Source organism: Dipodomys spectabilis, unplaced genomic scaffold (genome assembly GCF_019054845.1).
Source record: "Dipodomys spectabilis isolate Male_0828 unplaced genomic scaffold, ASM1905484v1 ptg000140l, whole genome shotgun sequence".
NCBI lineage: Eukaryota > Metazoa > Chordata > Mammalia > Rodentia > Heteromyidae > Dipodomys > Dipodomys spectabilis.
Genome location: NW_024870817.1, coordinates 39,327,307 through 39,343,282, shown reverse-complemented (window position 1 = coordinate 39,343,282; position 15,976 = coordinate 39,327,307). Strand labels below are relative to the sequence as shown.

At 39.9% G+C, this 15,976-nt stretch overlaps 1 long non-coding RNA gene across 1 annotated transcript; it reads right to left on the bottom strand.

The window, feature by feature from the left end:
• Window positions 1–139: 139 nt before the first annotated feature.
• LOC122117213 lies at window positions 140–14,515 on the bottom strand. Its single transcript, XR_006149110.1, has 5 exons — window positions 14,329–14,515; window positions 11,503–11,610; window positions 10,751–10,835; window positions 10,556–10,667; window positions 140–824 (listed from the first exon to the last, which is right to left on the bottom strand). It is a non-coding gene; the product is annotated as an uncharacterized LOC122117213 (long non-coding RNA).
• Window positions 14,516–15,976: the final 1,461 nt, after the last annotated feature.

Here is a 15,976-nt window from a genome sequence, read left to right as displayed (position 1 = left end):
ATTTGATAGATAGGAAGCAAGAGTCACTATCTGTATATATTTAACAGGAAGAGACAACAAAATATGACTTTCGTTTTTGTTTTGTTGGTTCTTTGTTTTTGTTGTTTCAACAGGTTTTACAACAGAGCCCAGACCGGTCTTGAATTCATGATCTTTTTGTCACAGCCTTCCAATTGCTGATTGCAGGTATATATCACCATACCTGACTACAATGTAGCATTTGAGAAGTATAAATTAAGAATAACTCAACTGAGGAACATTAAAAGTTATTATAGTTCAGCCTCAACCCACTGACACCAGACTTTTCTTTTCATGGTGAATTTACCAGTGTCCTGGTTTTGTGTATGCAGTGACCCTTTGTTTAGTCACAGTGTAGCCAGGAATCTGCCTGCTTCATCAGTTACATGTTTGGCCTCAAATAGCGGAGATGAGGCTACAGGGATAGCCTTTTACCTTCAGCTGCATGATTGTACATGGTAGAAACAGGGGAAGACACGGACATACACTTATACAGTATCCAGTCCAGGCCTCTCAAAAGCCAGAGAGCAGATCCACGACTCACTTTTTAATATTATAAAGGCTATAAAAGTCCCAGAGTAAAAATCTACCCAGTTACAAATACAAATTGTATGGAAAGAAAGCCAAGATGCTCCTAATGGCACAGTTTAAGCATCAAGGTTTGGCACAATCTTTAGGAGGAAAGTTGGGTTGAATAATAAAGCTATAGACTGACTGCATTCACATTTGGGGAGCTGGAAGCTTCCAGAAAGATCTATTAGACGGACGAAGTGGCTCTGGAAGATCTCTTGCTGGTTATAAGCACCCTGCAGGGACAACATAAAAAAAGCTTGTCAGGTGATTCAGAAGAAAAGTATTTTTAAGTGAAGAGTGCAATCGGATTACCATCTCCACATTTAGAGATGAATAAAAAAGGCACAAAGAAAGGAAGTGGGCTGTACTGGGCCTCTCGTTAACTATAGTCCAGCTCTGCTTCCTTATATAGGTTTCTTTTGCACACATGCTCTTCGTTTAGGTTTCTAAAACCGATGGTTTTATTTATAGGTAAGCAAACCCCAATTTTTCTAAATTCTCACTAACGATGATGCTGGCCAGACTTTAATTTGTGTGATTTGCAGCCCCTCCTTTCTCCCTTCCTGTCTGAGTCCCTTGAAAAAACATGTGACCTCTTTACCTTCAGCTCATCAGGTCTGTAAAAACTTTTTTTTTTTAAATTTTATTCCTCACCTCCCATTTTCCCCCTCTTTTTTTTTTTTTCTTTTTTTTGCCAGCGTGTCAGCACATCTGAGCCCTCTTGATCCCTCTTGGCTGCATGGGCTCTGGTCCAGTTCTGTCCTTTTCCTGCTGTCAGCCTAGCTGGATTGCATCCCAGTAACAGTTCTGTTGCTAATGAACTGGCCAAGAGAACAAAACACTGCAGCTCTCCTGGAACTATTTTGTCATCCATGGTGGGTGCACATAAAACCTTGAGCTTTGGAAAAGAACTAGTATCACTGGTGTCTGCTTACTTATTGTAGGGTATCAGGACCCCTATTTCCCTTATGCCTCGAATGTCCCATTACAGAACTCATACAAATGACAACAAGTTAAAGGAAAACTCCACCCTTGTAGCATTTCCTCAACTTATTTCCCACTCCAGGACTGGCTGGCAGGACCAAGGAGGGAAAATTCTTGTATTTATAGCTGAGTGGATAGTGGAGCCAGGCTTGGCAGCTGCCAAGGGCTCTGCAAATCTTGGAACAGTGGGACTGAAAGAGCCCTTAAGGAGGAGTAAGGCCAACATTCACCTCGAAAGATTAGGAAGCCAGAACCAGAGAGGTTGTTTGGTGTTTTGGGGTAAATTGTGTCTTTCCGATGTTTAGATATTAAGATCCTAATATGGATTATTCTTCGATACCACAGAATGTGGCCTTATTTGGAGATGGAGTCTCTATAGAGGTAATTAAGTTAAAAGGAGGTCATTGACAGCCTGGCATGGGTGGCTCACACCTGTAATCCTAGCTACTTAGGAAGCTGAGATCTGAGAATCATAGTTTGAAGCCAGACCAGGCAGGAAAGTCCATAAGCCTCTTATCTCCAATTAATTACCAAAAAGCCCAAAGTGGAGCTATGGCTCAAGTGGTATAGTACTTAGCCTTAAGTGGAAAATATAAGGGGCAGTGTCCAGGCCCTGAGTTCAAGGCTAGGACTGGCGCGCGCGCGCGCGCACACACACACACACACACACACACACACACAGGTCATTGAGATGAGCTATAATTTAGTAATATTAGAGTCCTGAACAGAAGAGAAACTTGGGAACTCAGGGCCATGCATATAGAAAGAACATTGGACTATCTACAAGCCATAGAGTGAATGGGTCTTTTTCACAGCCTTCAGAAGGAAGCAAGCCTTGACTACAAGAACCATGAGACAATACTATTTAAGGCACTCAGTTCCTGGTGCTCTGTGACAACAGCTATAGTAATAGCCAAAGCTGGAATCTTAGTTCTACAGTGGCCAAGTGAGTGGGGTGTCCCAGAAATACACTGTGAAATTACAGAAAATAAGACTGCTTTTTGTGTGTCTGGGTGTGTCGATTGCGGGGCTTGAGCTCAGGGCCAGGGCACTGTCCCTGAGCCTCTGTGCTCAAGGCTAGGGCTCTACCACTTGACCCACAATGTCGCTTCCAGTTTTTGAGTGGTTAATTGGAAATAAGAGTCTCAAGGGAATTTTCTGCTGGGTCTGGCTTTGAACCAAGATCCTTAGATCTCAGCCTCCTTAGTAGCTAGGATTACAAGTGTGAGTTACTGGTGCCGGGCTATGACCGCTTTTTTTTTTTTTTTTTTGGGGTCCGGTCGTGGGGCCTGAACTCTGGGCCCGGGCGCTGTCCCTCAGCTCTTCAGCTCAAGGCTAGCACTCTACCACTTGAGCCACAGTGCCACTTCTGGCTTTTTCTTTTTGCTTATGTGGTGCTGAGGAATTGAACCCAGGGCCTCAGGCATGCAAGGCAAGCGCTCTACCACTGAGCCACCTTCCCAGCCCCTATGACTGCTTTTTAAGAGGGATAATTTGCCTAAGAATTTGGATGGTGAGGTATCAGTCTTCCATGCTGGTACCTGTGAATATAAACAGAGGCAAGATGATGCACCTAATCCCATCTAATCAAGTTTTGAAAACAACCCTATTGAGCTCATTTGACAGGGCCTAGGAAATAGGCATTTTCTTTTTACATTATTGACGTCATCATTAATTGTTATGGTCAATTCCTTAAAAAAATTACCTGGGCCTTTTATTCTTTCAGTATCTGAGAATATTATTAGCTTAGCCATCTAAACTTCTGTTCCTTATTTCTTATATAAACTGCGCTCCTTGTTTGTTAACAGTGACACTGATTTGGTTTTATTTTTTTATTTTTGGCAGGGTTTGAACTAGGGGCCTCTTGCTCCCTTGGCTTGCTTGGTTAGCTAGTACTCTACCACTTGATCCATGCCTCTAGCCCTGCTTTTTGCTGGTTAAAGATGGAGTCTTGTTGACTTTTCTGCCAAGGTTGTCTTCAAACCTTGGCTTTCCCATCTCAGCCTCCTGAGTAGCTGGGATTACGGATGTGAGCCACCTGTGAGTGTCTCTGATTTTTATTAAGTTAAATTCATGAATCGACTTGAATTTCATTTTTATTCAAACAATGGCAGTTATAGAGGAATATACTTTAGGAAAAGAGTGGCATGGATACTTTGCAGAAACTCTTTTGAGTAGAGTAAGATTCTGACCTCAAGGGAGTTAAAACATACCACCAACAAGGACAGCCTTTCCTTTTAAGGAAGGCTTTCTTCTAAAGTGAGACTCTTCAGGGTTGGGCATTAGAAAGTCAGGTGACTTGACAGAACTTGAGCAGTTCTGCCCTCTCTCATGTCTATATGTTGGAGGAGGGGTAAGCACAAGAAAGTATTTTTTTTTATTTTTTTATTGTGAAAATACTGTACAGAGGGGTTACAATTACATGAGCAAGATAATGAGTACATTTCTTATCAAGCATTGTAGCCTCCTCCTTTGTTTCCCCTTCCCATCCCTTCCCATCCTCCCCCCCCCCCCCCCCCCCCCCCCCCCCGGCCCACAAGAAAGTATTTTAACTCCCTGGCACAAGCTTAGGAATTTTATGGAGGAATCCTACTGGACAGGTGAAGAGCCGGAACAGGCACTGGATACCAGGATAAGGATTAGCCAACTGGTCCTAGGAGATTGTTCCATGAGAAGTCTTATGTTTCTGTTATGGCCTCACAGAAGTCAGGTTGGAGGATGTTGCCAGAGGCTGGTCATGCCCTGGCTTTACAATGTACAGCTTGTATAATTCCCTGTGCCACAGAGGGTGTTCCATGTGGGCGTATGACTAGTAGCTCCCAAGTTTGGTTTTTCATGACCTCTGTCACAAAAGAGGGACACTGAAAAGTAGCTTTTGCTAAATCAGAATATTAATGAAACCATGCCTTCTTACTTGATATGCATGTATAAAAATAGAACAATGAAATCTATTGAAATTGTTTTAAGAGAAGGAGGAGGCATTTCAGAGTGGGTGAATTTAGAGAAGGGGAGTACTTGGGTTTGAACTCATCGATTTGTATTTACTGAATCTGCAACTTGAGACATGCCCCAGTCCTTTTTCACTCTGGCTAGTTTTTTGTTGCTGTTGTTGTTTTGTTGGGGCCTGAACACTGGGCCTGGGCGCTGTCCCTCAGCTCTTCAGCTAAAGGCTAGCACTCTATCACTTGAGCCACAGTGCCACTTCCAGCTTTTCTGCTTATGAGGTGCTGAGGAATTGAACCCAAGGCCTCATGCATGCAAGGCAAGCACTCTACCACTGAGTCACCTTCCCAGCCCCACTCTCTGGCTAGTTTTGAAATGGAGTTTTCATTTTTGCCTGGGATCAGCTGGACTATGTGCTGAGGGAGTGAATTTGGAGTGAATTTGATTGGGGTACATCATATTCATGTATGAAGTAATACGATGTTGCCCCTTTGTAAAACTGACATATGCAAAAGCAGAATCAATTAACATTTCTTTCAACTGTGACTCTTTTAATATTGTTTTGAATTTTAAAAACCTAAGAATGACACAATTTCTATCAAATGGCATTTGAAAATCTCCAAGTTACTTTTTTGTCAAAAGGAGGATACACACACACACACACACACACACACACACACACACACACACACACACACACACACACACACACATTTCAGTACTGGGGATTGAATCCCTTGAACCACTTGAACTACTTGAACTACTTTTTGTTTTTCAGACTGACTTTCCAAGAACTGTCTTTGAACTGTGCTCCTGTAGTCCCCACCTCCCAAGTAGCTGGCTTGTCTGTGCCACCATGCCTTATTCCCTGTTTTTTTTTTTTTAAAATAAATATAATTTTATTGTTTTTTTTTTGGGTATTGTTATTATTTTTAAAACTATAATCTTATTGATATTATTAGGGTATGAGACAGAGGGTTATTGTTCACAATGCAGGTAATGTGTGTATTTCTCTTTTGGAAAATGTCACCCCTTCCTTCACTTTCCCCAGTTTTCCCTTCCTGTCCCTGCCCACATAGTTGCATAGTTTCATAGTTCATTTCCCACATAGTGTATACTGAATACCATGATTGCATTTGTTCATGCTTCCTCCCTCCCTTTCTGCATCCCTTTTTTGCCCCCTTGAAGCAGAAAAAGAAAAAAAAACTAAACAATCCACACAGACAACAACAACAACAACATAAATAACCCATGTTTCATTTCCTGGTATTCATTTCAATAAATAGTATTTTACACGTTAGGAGAGTTATGTCTTTGGTCTGGTATGCTCCTTTCATCTGGTTGTGTTCAAATATCATGTAGCTTCCACACATGAAAGGATCTAGCTTCCACATATGAAAGGATACATGTACTATTTGTCTCTTGGAACTGGGCTTACCTCACTAAACATGATTTGTTCTAGGTTTATCCATTTCCCTGTAAATGACACAATCTTATTCTTTTCTAATGGAAAAGTAAAATTCCATTGTGTATCTATATCCAAATTTTTGATCCACTAGTCTACTCTATGCTCATCTGATAACATTATCCTATATGTATAATAATTATTGCAAATGAGGGAAAACCATGGGATCTAAATTTCTTTGGGATTGGCTTACTTCACTTAATATGTTTTTTTTTTTTCTAAGTCTTTCTATTTCCTAACAAATGGGGCAGAGTGATTCTTTCTGATGGAAGCGGAGAATTCATATCACATTACTTGATCCATTCATCTATTGAGGGGCATCTGGGTTGGATCCATATCTTAGCTATGGTGGATAATGCTGCGATAAACATAGTTGTGCTGGTAGCTTTAGTATAGCCTTGTTCATGATCATTTGGGTAAATGCCCAGAAGTAGGATTGCTGGGTTGTAGGGTAGCTCTATGTGGAGTCTTTTGAGGAACCTCCATACTTCTTTCCAGAGTGGTTGAACAAGTTTACACTCCCACCAATAACGCAGTAGGGTTCCCTTTTGGCCACATCCCCTCAAGCATCTGTTGTTATTAGAGTTCTTGATTATAGCCATTCTAACTGGGGTGAGGTGGAAGGGCCTATTTTTTTTTGAAAAACATTTTTTTATTGTCAAGATGATGCACAGAGGGGTTATAGTTACATAAGTAAGGTAATAAGTACATTTCTTATCAAGCTTGTTACCCCTTTCCTCATTTTTTCGGCCTGTTTTGTACCCATACAAACTGCTTTTGTGATTATAGCTCTGTAGTAGAGCTTGAGGTTTGGGATGGTGACACTAGCAGCATTGTTATTGTTGTTTCCCCTAGAATTACTTCAGCTATTTGTGGTCTTTTGTTATTCCATATAAATTTTTGGATTATTTTCTCTATCTCAGTGAAGAAGGTCATTGGGATTTTGATGGAAATTTCATTAAATTTGTAGCTCACCTTTGGCAGTATGGCCATTTTCATGATATTCTACCCATCCGTGAACTTGGGAGTTCTTTGCGGTTTCTGATGTCATCTTTGATTTCTTTCTTCAGATTTTAATAGTTCTCATGGAAGAGGTCTTTTGCTTCTTTGGTTAGGTTTATTCCTATTTTTTTGAGGCTATTGCAAATGGAATTTTTCTGATTTCCCTCTCTGCTTATACACTGCTGATATACAGGCTACTGATTTTTGTGGGTTGATTTTGTATCCTGCTACTTTACCAAAGCTATTGCTTAATCTCTCTTAATAACATAATTAGCACTATTTTCCTCTGCTGTTACCACAAGGACAATTAAATTTCAACATAGGTTTGGATGGGGACAAACCACATCCAAACCATAGCAGTATGAAAAAGAATCTACTCAAAACTCTGGAATTTCAAACTCCTCTGCTCATACCCAATGTTCTCCTTTCATATTGAGAAAAAAGTTTGACTCCTAGCTCATATAATCCATAATAGTAAATTACAGATAGATAATGTGAAATACCTTATTTTTCTGTCTTGGTGCTGGGCATAGAACCCAGTGAGTTCACATGCTGAGTTCACAGAAGATTTATATATGCTAAGCCCACATTCTTCCACTGATCCATATTCCTAGTCCCAGATCTCAGTTATAATATCATAGGAAGATAATTTCCACTGAAATTTTAACCTCACTGCTTATGTCTATCCTGAAATACTCAAACACTGGACTAAATCCATGTACAAAGTGATTTATCAAAGAAATGTTTGGAGTTGTGGAAAACTGGAGATAAAATATTCCTCAAAAACAAATAAATTAAGATTCATCCTTATAGAATGTTAAGACAGTTTTTTTTTTTTTTAAATAATAGAGTTGGTGGCTCATGCCTGTAATCTTAGCTACTCAGGAGGCTAAGATCTGGGGATCATTGTTTGAAGTTACCCCAGACAGGAAGTCTGTGAGTCTATTATCTCTAATAAACTGCTCAGTAGTAGAGTGCTAGTCTTGAGAAAAAGAATCTCAGGGATAGCACCTAGGCTCTGAGTTCAAGGCCCAGCACCAAAAAACCCCCCCAAAAAACAAAAAAACACAACAACAACCAAAAACATCCGAACAAACAAATAGTAGGGTAATACAGGTCAGGTAACAATGGCATATGCTTGTCAACCCAGTGACCAAAGGAAGCACAGATAGGAGGATTACAGTTCAAGCTGGCTCAGGCAGAGAGTGGCACAGGTGGAAACTTTCTTAATAACCCAGAAACACAAGAAATCAAAGAAAGGTTGGACAAACGGGATTGCGTGAAACTGCAGAGCTTCAGCATGGCAAAGGACATAGCTATCAAGATCAATAGAAAGCCCACAGACTGGGAAATCTTCACTAGCCATACAATAGACAAGGGTCTTATATCTAAAATACACTTAGAGCTCAAAAATGTATTCCCCCAAAAACAAATCCTCAAAGAAATAACCACCTCATTAACAAATGGGCTAAAGACTTAAAGAGAAACTTCTCTGAAGAGGAAATAAGAATGGCCAATAGAGGCTGGGAAGGTGGCTCAGTGGTAGAGCGCTTGCCTTGCATGCCTGAAGCCCTGGGTTCAATTCCTCAGCACCACATAAGCAAAAAGAAAAAGCCGGAAGTGGCGCTGTGGCTCAAGTGGTAGAGCGCTAGCCTTGAGCTGAAGAGCTGAGGGACAGCACCCAGGCCCAGAGTTCAGGCCCACGACCGGACACCCCCCCCCCAAAAAAAAAAGAATGGCCAATAGATACATGAAGAAATGCTCAACATCTCTGGCCATAGAAGAAATGCAAATTAAAACAACAATGAGACTTGCCTTACCCCAGTTAGAATGGCTATAATCAAGAAATCTAGTAACAACAGATGCTGGCAAAGATGTGGCCAAAAGGGAATGCTACTACACTGTTGGTGGGAGTGTAAACTTGTTCAGCCACTTTGGAAAGCACTATGGAGGTTCCTCAAAAGACTTCACATAGAGTTCCCCTATGATCCAGCAATTCTATTCCTGGGCATTTACCCAAATGACCACAAACAAGACCATACTAAACCTACCAGTACAACCATGTTCACGGCAGCATTATTTACCACATCTGTTATGGAACCAACCCAGATGCCCCTCAATAGATGAATGGATCATGGATCAAGAAGACGTGGTTTTAATACACAATGGAATTCTATGCTTTCATCAGAAAGAATGATACTGCCCAATTTGTGAGGAAAGACGGAAAAAATCATACTGAGCAAAGTAAGCCTGGTCCCAAGAAAAGTAGGTTGCATGTTTTCCCTCATTTGTAATAAGTAGAATTGTTTAGGATATTCTTAACAGGTGATCACAATAGCTCAACTGCTAAATGTATAGGACCATATATAATGAAGCATATCAAAATGAACTCTAAGAACTGGAAACAAGAGCTTCTTATTATGTCACGTATGCAGTTATTGCTAATTTTTTTCTGATTTAGCCTTCTGTACCCTTTGTCTTGTATATAAGCTTATCTGATACATGGAAGGGAAAGGGAATCACATAAACAGCAGGACAAAGGATGAACTAATGCAACACAATGATAATCACTAGACACTATGTTGGAAATGAACTATACAACTTGCAGGGGGAGGGGAGTATGGAAGGGTAAACAGGAGAAAATGAGGAAGGAGGTAACAGTGTTTAAAAAGAAATGTATTCACTACCTTACTTAAGTAACTGTAACCCTCCTATTCACCACCTTTACAATAGATACATATTTTTAAAAACTTCTGGTAGGATGGCTCAAGTGATAGAGCACCTTCCTATCTAGTGTGAAGCCCTGAGTTCAACTATCAGTACCTCCAGAAAATATAACAACATTGGTGAACTTCATATTATACAGCACAGAAATATCTCTATGCATGTCATAATTTATTTGAATTCAGCTTTTCATTTGTAAAAACTACAAGTTGGACTAAAAAGCTCTTAAGATTTGGCTGAGGGTGGAGTTCACTGATAAAACTCTTGTGTAGCATGCACAAGGTTCTGGGTTCAATCTTCAGCAATGTAAAAATAAATCAAGACATAAAGACAACTTTAAGATTATTTTTAATCTCTTTCTATGGAAAGAAAAGCATAGCATAACACTCAAGAATTTTAAATAGCTCACTAAGAAAAAAATACTGGAATGCCTGGGTGTCAAAAATATTCTCCAAAGAATCCCTAAGCCCTATCTATAAGACCAGTATCAGAGGATGCTCCTCTTAACTCAGTGACTGCTGCCAATTAGAAAGGTTTCCAAACTTGCATATGTCAAAAAAAAATTCCTAGGGACTGATGAAATGGAAAGGATTTCATGTTTAAACAAAGATAACCTGAGATAGAGGAAGTTTTATTTCCATTTTTACTAATTTTCTATAACCACCTGAGAATGTAATAGTTCCGTGTTGGGATTATAGGAAACTTACTTGCCCAGCTTCCCCATGAGGGAAGCGGGTATGGAGCATTTGACTCATCTTTCAGGATTACTTTGAAGAAAGAGGACATTCAAAAAGTCATCTGAAAACAGAACACACCAATCCCAAAGGGAGGCTAGCAATACATTACCCACTGATAACACGAAATCCTGGATGTACTCTGGACAGTCATTTCAATTCTTTCTTACAGTCAGAAAGGCCTCTGAAGCTCATTTGAATCTGGAATTATTTCATATGTTGGGCTGGAAATTACAAAGGAAAATTTCAGAAAATTTCAAAGGACACTTTTAACTGCCCTTCATTAGACATAAACTCAGCAACTTACTTCTTAAGATTAGGTTGAATTTAGCACTGGTTGAGTCAAAATCTGCTTCTATCTCTGAGCAGTTCTTGCTGTTGTCAATGTAGCTCTGTGTGGACAGGAGAAGAGAATATGGCCCATTGTCTTACCAGATGCTAATTATGGTCTGGATTCAACAAAAACCATCTGTCCTCCACGAAGGGAAAGTAACAAGAGACACTGAGGCCAGGCTGAGCTTTTTGTGACGGGGCACACTTTTTTTTTTTTTTTTTTTAACTGAGGCTCACATTGTAGTTTGTGATTAGCAAGCAAAAACCAAACCAAAACAAAACAACAATTACGAAAGCTGACATGGTTTGTAGATTTTCTCTGCTAATGATAAAATCGCTAGCCAAATCTCAGAATGGAGCAGGGCAACTTGAGCCTGTATAGTTCCAGCTGCTCAGAAAGTTGAGGCAGGAGCATCTCCTGAGCTTAGGAGTTGGCAGCCAGTTTGGGCAACATAGGAAGACCCTGTCTGTCACAGAGTCTTCTTTAGAAAGAGGGAACAGACTTTGAAACAGCAAATTTTTGTTTACATTATGTATTTACACATGACACAATTGATGCTTCATTATTCTTTTTGTACCTCTGGGAAACATACAATAAAAGCAGTATCCAAGAACGCAAGCAATTTTATCATTTATAACCACTGATAATTTGATTGAAAGCATGAATGACTGAGATAGTATTGATGAACATGTAGAATAAACATTCAATATTAGGTTTCTACTTACTTGTAATAGAGTAATACTTTCACATTAATCTTGACATATTCACTTTTTAGGATTCTTTTCCCATGGAAGACTTCTGTTATGTACTAGGGACAGTAGGGTCTAAACCAGCTAAAATGCAAAGAAAAAAGTTGGGTGAATGCTTAGCATTCAATTTTTAAAACTTGGTTTTCAAGCTCTAGAACCAAGAAAGGAGTGTATCCCCAGCTTGCTGTATCCCCGCCAGCAAGGAGTACTGTAATTGTCTTTTGTTAATAACATGTTAGAAAATTGTTTTCCTTTGTTATTGTATAGCTGTTAGTCATTGTACTTTTGTGTGAATTGTTTATGTTCTTCTCCAAGTTTTGCACTGGAATATCTTGGATCACTCCTTATTTTCCGTATTAACATTCTGTATCATTCATACACAGTATTTTCCTAGGGTGAATCTTTTCTTATAATTAGTTTCTGATGTTTTGGACCTATAAGTGTGTGTGTGTGTGTGTGTGTGTGTGTATGTGGTGTGTGTGTGTGTGTGTATGTGGTGTGTGTATGTGTATGTGGTGTGTGTGTGTGTGTTGCTATAGATCAAACCTGGGCCTTATACATGCTAACCAAGCACTCTGCTACCTCCTCAGCTCCAAGTTTAATATTTTTATATAATAAAAGTTTCTTTTCCAATGTTACCTTTCTGCCAATAGGTAGGTGCTGGGGATATAATGATCAAAATAGTGTGGGAGAGACGAGTCACTCACAGGAGACAATCTCTGAGCAGTTGGGGGTTATGGAGAATGTGGTATAACTGCACTCAGAACACTACAGAAATGAAGCAAAGTCAGGGAAAAACCTTACCAATCTTTGCTTTATTTTCAGAGAATTCTCTTGAACTAACCTGATGAATTAAAACAATTTCTGCAAAAGGCTAAATCTGATTACCATGGAACATTATCCATGCTCTAGCAAGGAGGCAAAAAGTCATCAGAAATAAAGAGAATGATTTTTAAACCAAGTGAATAATTTTATTTATTTTTTGGTCATGGGGCCTGAACTCTGGGCCTGTGCGCTGTCCCTCAGCTCTTCAGCTCAAGGCTAGCACTCTTACCACTTGAGCCACAGCACCACTTCTGGCTTTTTCTGCTTATGTGGTGCTGAGGAATTGAACCCAGGGCATGCAAGGCAAGCACTCTATCACTGAGCCACCTTCCCAGATCTTATTTTATTTTTTATGAGAATAATTTTCAAAAGATTTAGAAAAACAATAAACTATACCTTCAGCAAGATTTCATATCAGAATTTAGAGGAGGAGGGCTGTAGATGACGACTTAGACTTGGCTTTTATACAACAAACTACTAGTGTATGTGAACATTAAAAACAATCTTTCTTGTAATCAGAGAAGTGCCAACTGAAACAGAACACCATTTAATCCAATCAGATCAGCAAACAGAATTCTGGGATAGGGACCTTTTTATAGTGACAGTGCGAGTACAAATTAGGATACTTTTTAAAGAATGTAATTTGGCTATATTTATAAAGCATTAAATTTATAATCTCTAACTTATCAATTCTACTTCCTATAAACTTTTATGTGAATAGATATAGTAAAAATATATACATAAGGATTTATGACTTGTTCACTGGCTTGCTCGGCAGGCACCCTACAACTTGAATGACACTTCTAACCTTGTTCTTTGCCAGTTATTTTGAAGATGATGTCTTGTGGATGATGCCTTCTGTACAGGCTAGTTTTGAACCTCTGTGCTCCATATCTGAGTCTCCTAAGTAGCTACTGGTGTCTAAATGCTAAATCCTTTTCCTTCTAGCTTTTACTTTTTTTTTTTTTCCCAGGGCCGAGGACTGAACCCAGGGCCTTGCGCGAGCTGGGTGGGTGCCCTTCTGCTGGGCTAAACCCCCAGCCCCTAAATCCTTTTCCTTCTAAATGCTAAAATATTTATCAAATAGTGCAGTGATGGGTTTTCTTTTAATGTCTCTTGAATTTTCTAGTTTTTCTTTTTTTTCCTTCTGTGCTAGAGATTGAACCAGGGCTTACTGCTGGCCAGTCAAGTTTGACCACTTATGGCATGTTCTTAGCCCAAATTTCTTTCTTTTCTTAAAGGACAAGTGTGTTTTTGCAACCTGTCTTGCTGTATTGGGAGAAATCTTCAAGTGGGAGGTGGTGAGATCCTGGTGGAGGACCAAGAGGCTTTGAGTACTCCAAGAGATAGTTGCACCATCGAAACCTGACCAAATATTGCACTTTGGTCTAAGGCCTGGGAGGTGCTGGGCCTGATGGGCAGCTTTGTGAAAGCAATTATTTCCTATTGTGCTTAAGCAATGATCTGATCAGAAAATCCAACCATGCACCTCTTTTCTCACTCAAAAGCCAGCTACCCATGAAAGCTGTCCTGATTGTGTTTTACCCGTTAGAACTTCTGAGATGCTGCGTACTGGTTCTGTCACCATATGAAATCCTGACTCCCTATCATGGCATGTCCAACATCCTGCTTGGAGATGTGCAAACTTTAGGAAGTTCCTGAGTAACTGAGAAAAGGGGAAATAATTTCCAACCTGAGGTTATGGTTTGTAAGCTGAAGTGTTATGATTTATGTCAACTTAGTTGGGTTATAGTACCAGATATTTGGCCAAATAAATCTGATCATTGTTATGAAAGTTTAAGATTAAACCTTCCATAAGTCAATTTAGTTGAAGTTCTTAAGATGACTTCGGTCCTCCTTCTGCTTTCATAGTTGGGTATAGCACCAGCTCTTGCCTCCAGCCTATAATGTATCCTACATATTGTTGATTTGCCAACCTCCTCAATCACACAGTTCCTTAAAAATCACACCACTTACCTCAACACTATATCCATTTCTCCTATTGGTCTATTCCCCTGGAGATGCTGGCTCATGTGATTCTTTGGGATGAATGAAATAGGAAGAGAGCAATAGGGTCATCCTCATTCTATTAGTATACATACACGAATCATTATTCCCCCAAGAAAATTAGGACTAAATGGTCATGGTTGGATTAAAAGAAGTATTATTTGCATTATTACAATCACTTTTGTTGTTGTTGTTGGTCATGGGGCTTGAACTGTAGGCCTGGATGTTGTCCCTTAACTCTTCAGCTCAAGACTAGCTGAGCCACATGGCCTCTCTGGTTTTCTTTTCTTTTCTTTTTTTTTTTTTTTGGGTCTGGTCGTGGGGTCTGAACTCTGGGCCTGGGCGCTGTCCCTCAACTCTTCAGCTCAAGGCTAGCGCTCTACCACTTGAGCCATAGCGCCACTTCCGAATTTTTTCTTTTTGCTTATGTGGTGCTGAGGAATCGAACCCAGGGCCTCAGGCATGCAAGGCAAGCACTCTACCACTGAGCCACCTTCCCAGCCCGCCTCTCTGGTTTTCTGATGGTTAACTGGAGATAAGAGTCTCACAGACTTTCCTGTGCAGGCTGGCTTTAAACTGTGATCCTCAGACCTCAGATCCTTAGCTAGGATTACAGGTGTAAGCCTGGCACAACCATTTGTTTTTGCAGAAGAAATCTGATGTATTATAGATGCAGTTTACTCAGGTAGTCTAGAACAGAGCTATGACTAGACTAGTTTCTCTAGGCTTCATATTTTTCTTACCATTCAAACATATAGATGGCTAGGTAAGCAGTCTGAGATAAAGGGGATGCAAATTTTCAGTTTTTAAAAAGGCATGGCCTTAGCCGGGTGTGGTGGCTCATACCTGTAATCCTAGCTACTAAGGAGGCTGAGATCTGAGGATCATGGTTCAAAGCCAGCCCAGGGAAGGAAAGTCTGTGAGACTATCTCCAGTTAATACCAGAAAACCGGAAGTGGCGCTGTGGCTTAAGTGATAGATTGCCTTGAGCTGAAGAGCTGAGGGAGAGCATCCAGGCCCAGAGTTCAAGCCTCATGACCGACAAAAAACAAACAAGCAAGCAAACAAACAAAAACATGGCCTTAATTAACCTTTTCAGAAGAGTTGGGAAATCAAGAAAAATGATACTAGAAGAAAAAAAAAAGAGTAAAAAGAGGCGAGAGCTCTTTATTAGCTTAAATGGCTCTGGAAAATTATGACTTTTCCAGAGATTTTTGCCAGAAGTGTCAATTGATTTAAATGTTTTTAAAGGGAGAGACCACAACAGTTTGCTTTCCTATAGAAATGGTCTTTTTAGGTGTTAGCTAACAATATGAAAGTTTAGAAGATCAGAACACTAAAGATTGCTCCTTATGGCCTCATGTGAGCACAGACACAGTTACTTGAGAAATCTGACCCTATATAAGAAGGAACCCAGCTTTTTCCTGATCTGAGGCCAGTTCTGAGGGCAACAGAATCTCCCAGCCAAATTCTATTATATTACACAAAATCCCAGAGATATTTTCAAAAATAATTCTAATTTAATTTCTTCTTATAAAAAGATAAATTGCATTCCAGAAAATATTGTTTGGATTATGAGGTTCCCATCAGTGCTGTTTTGCAATATGTGTTTATAGTT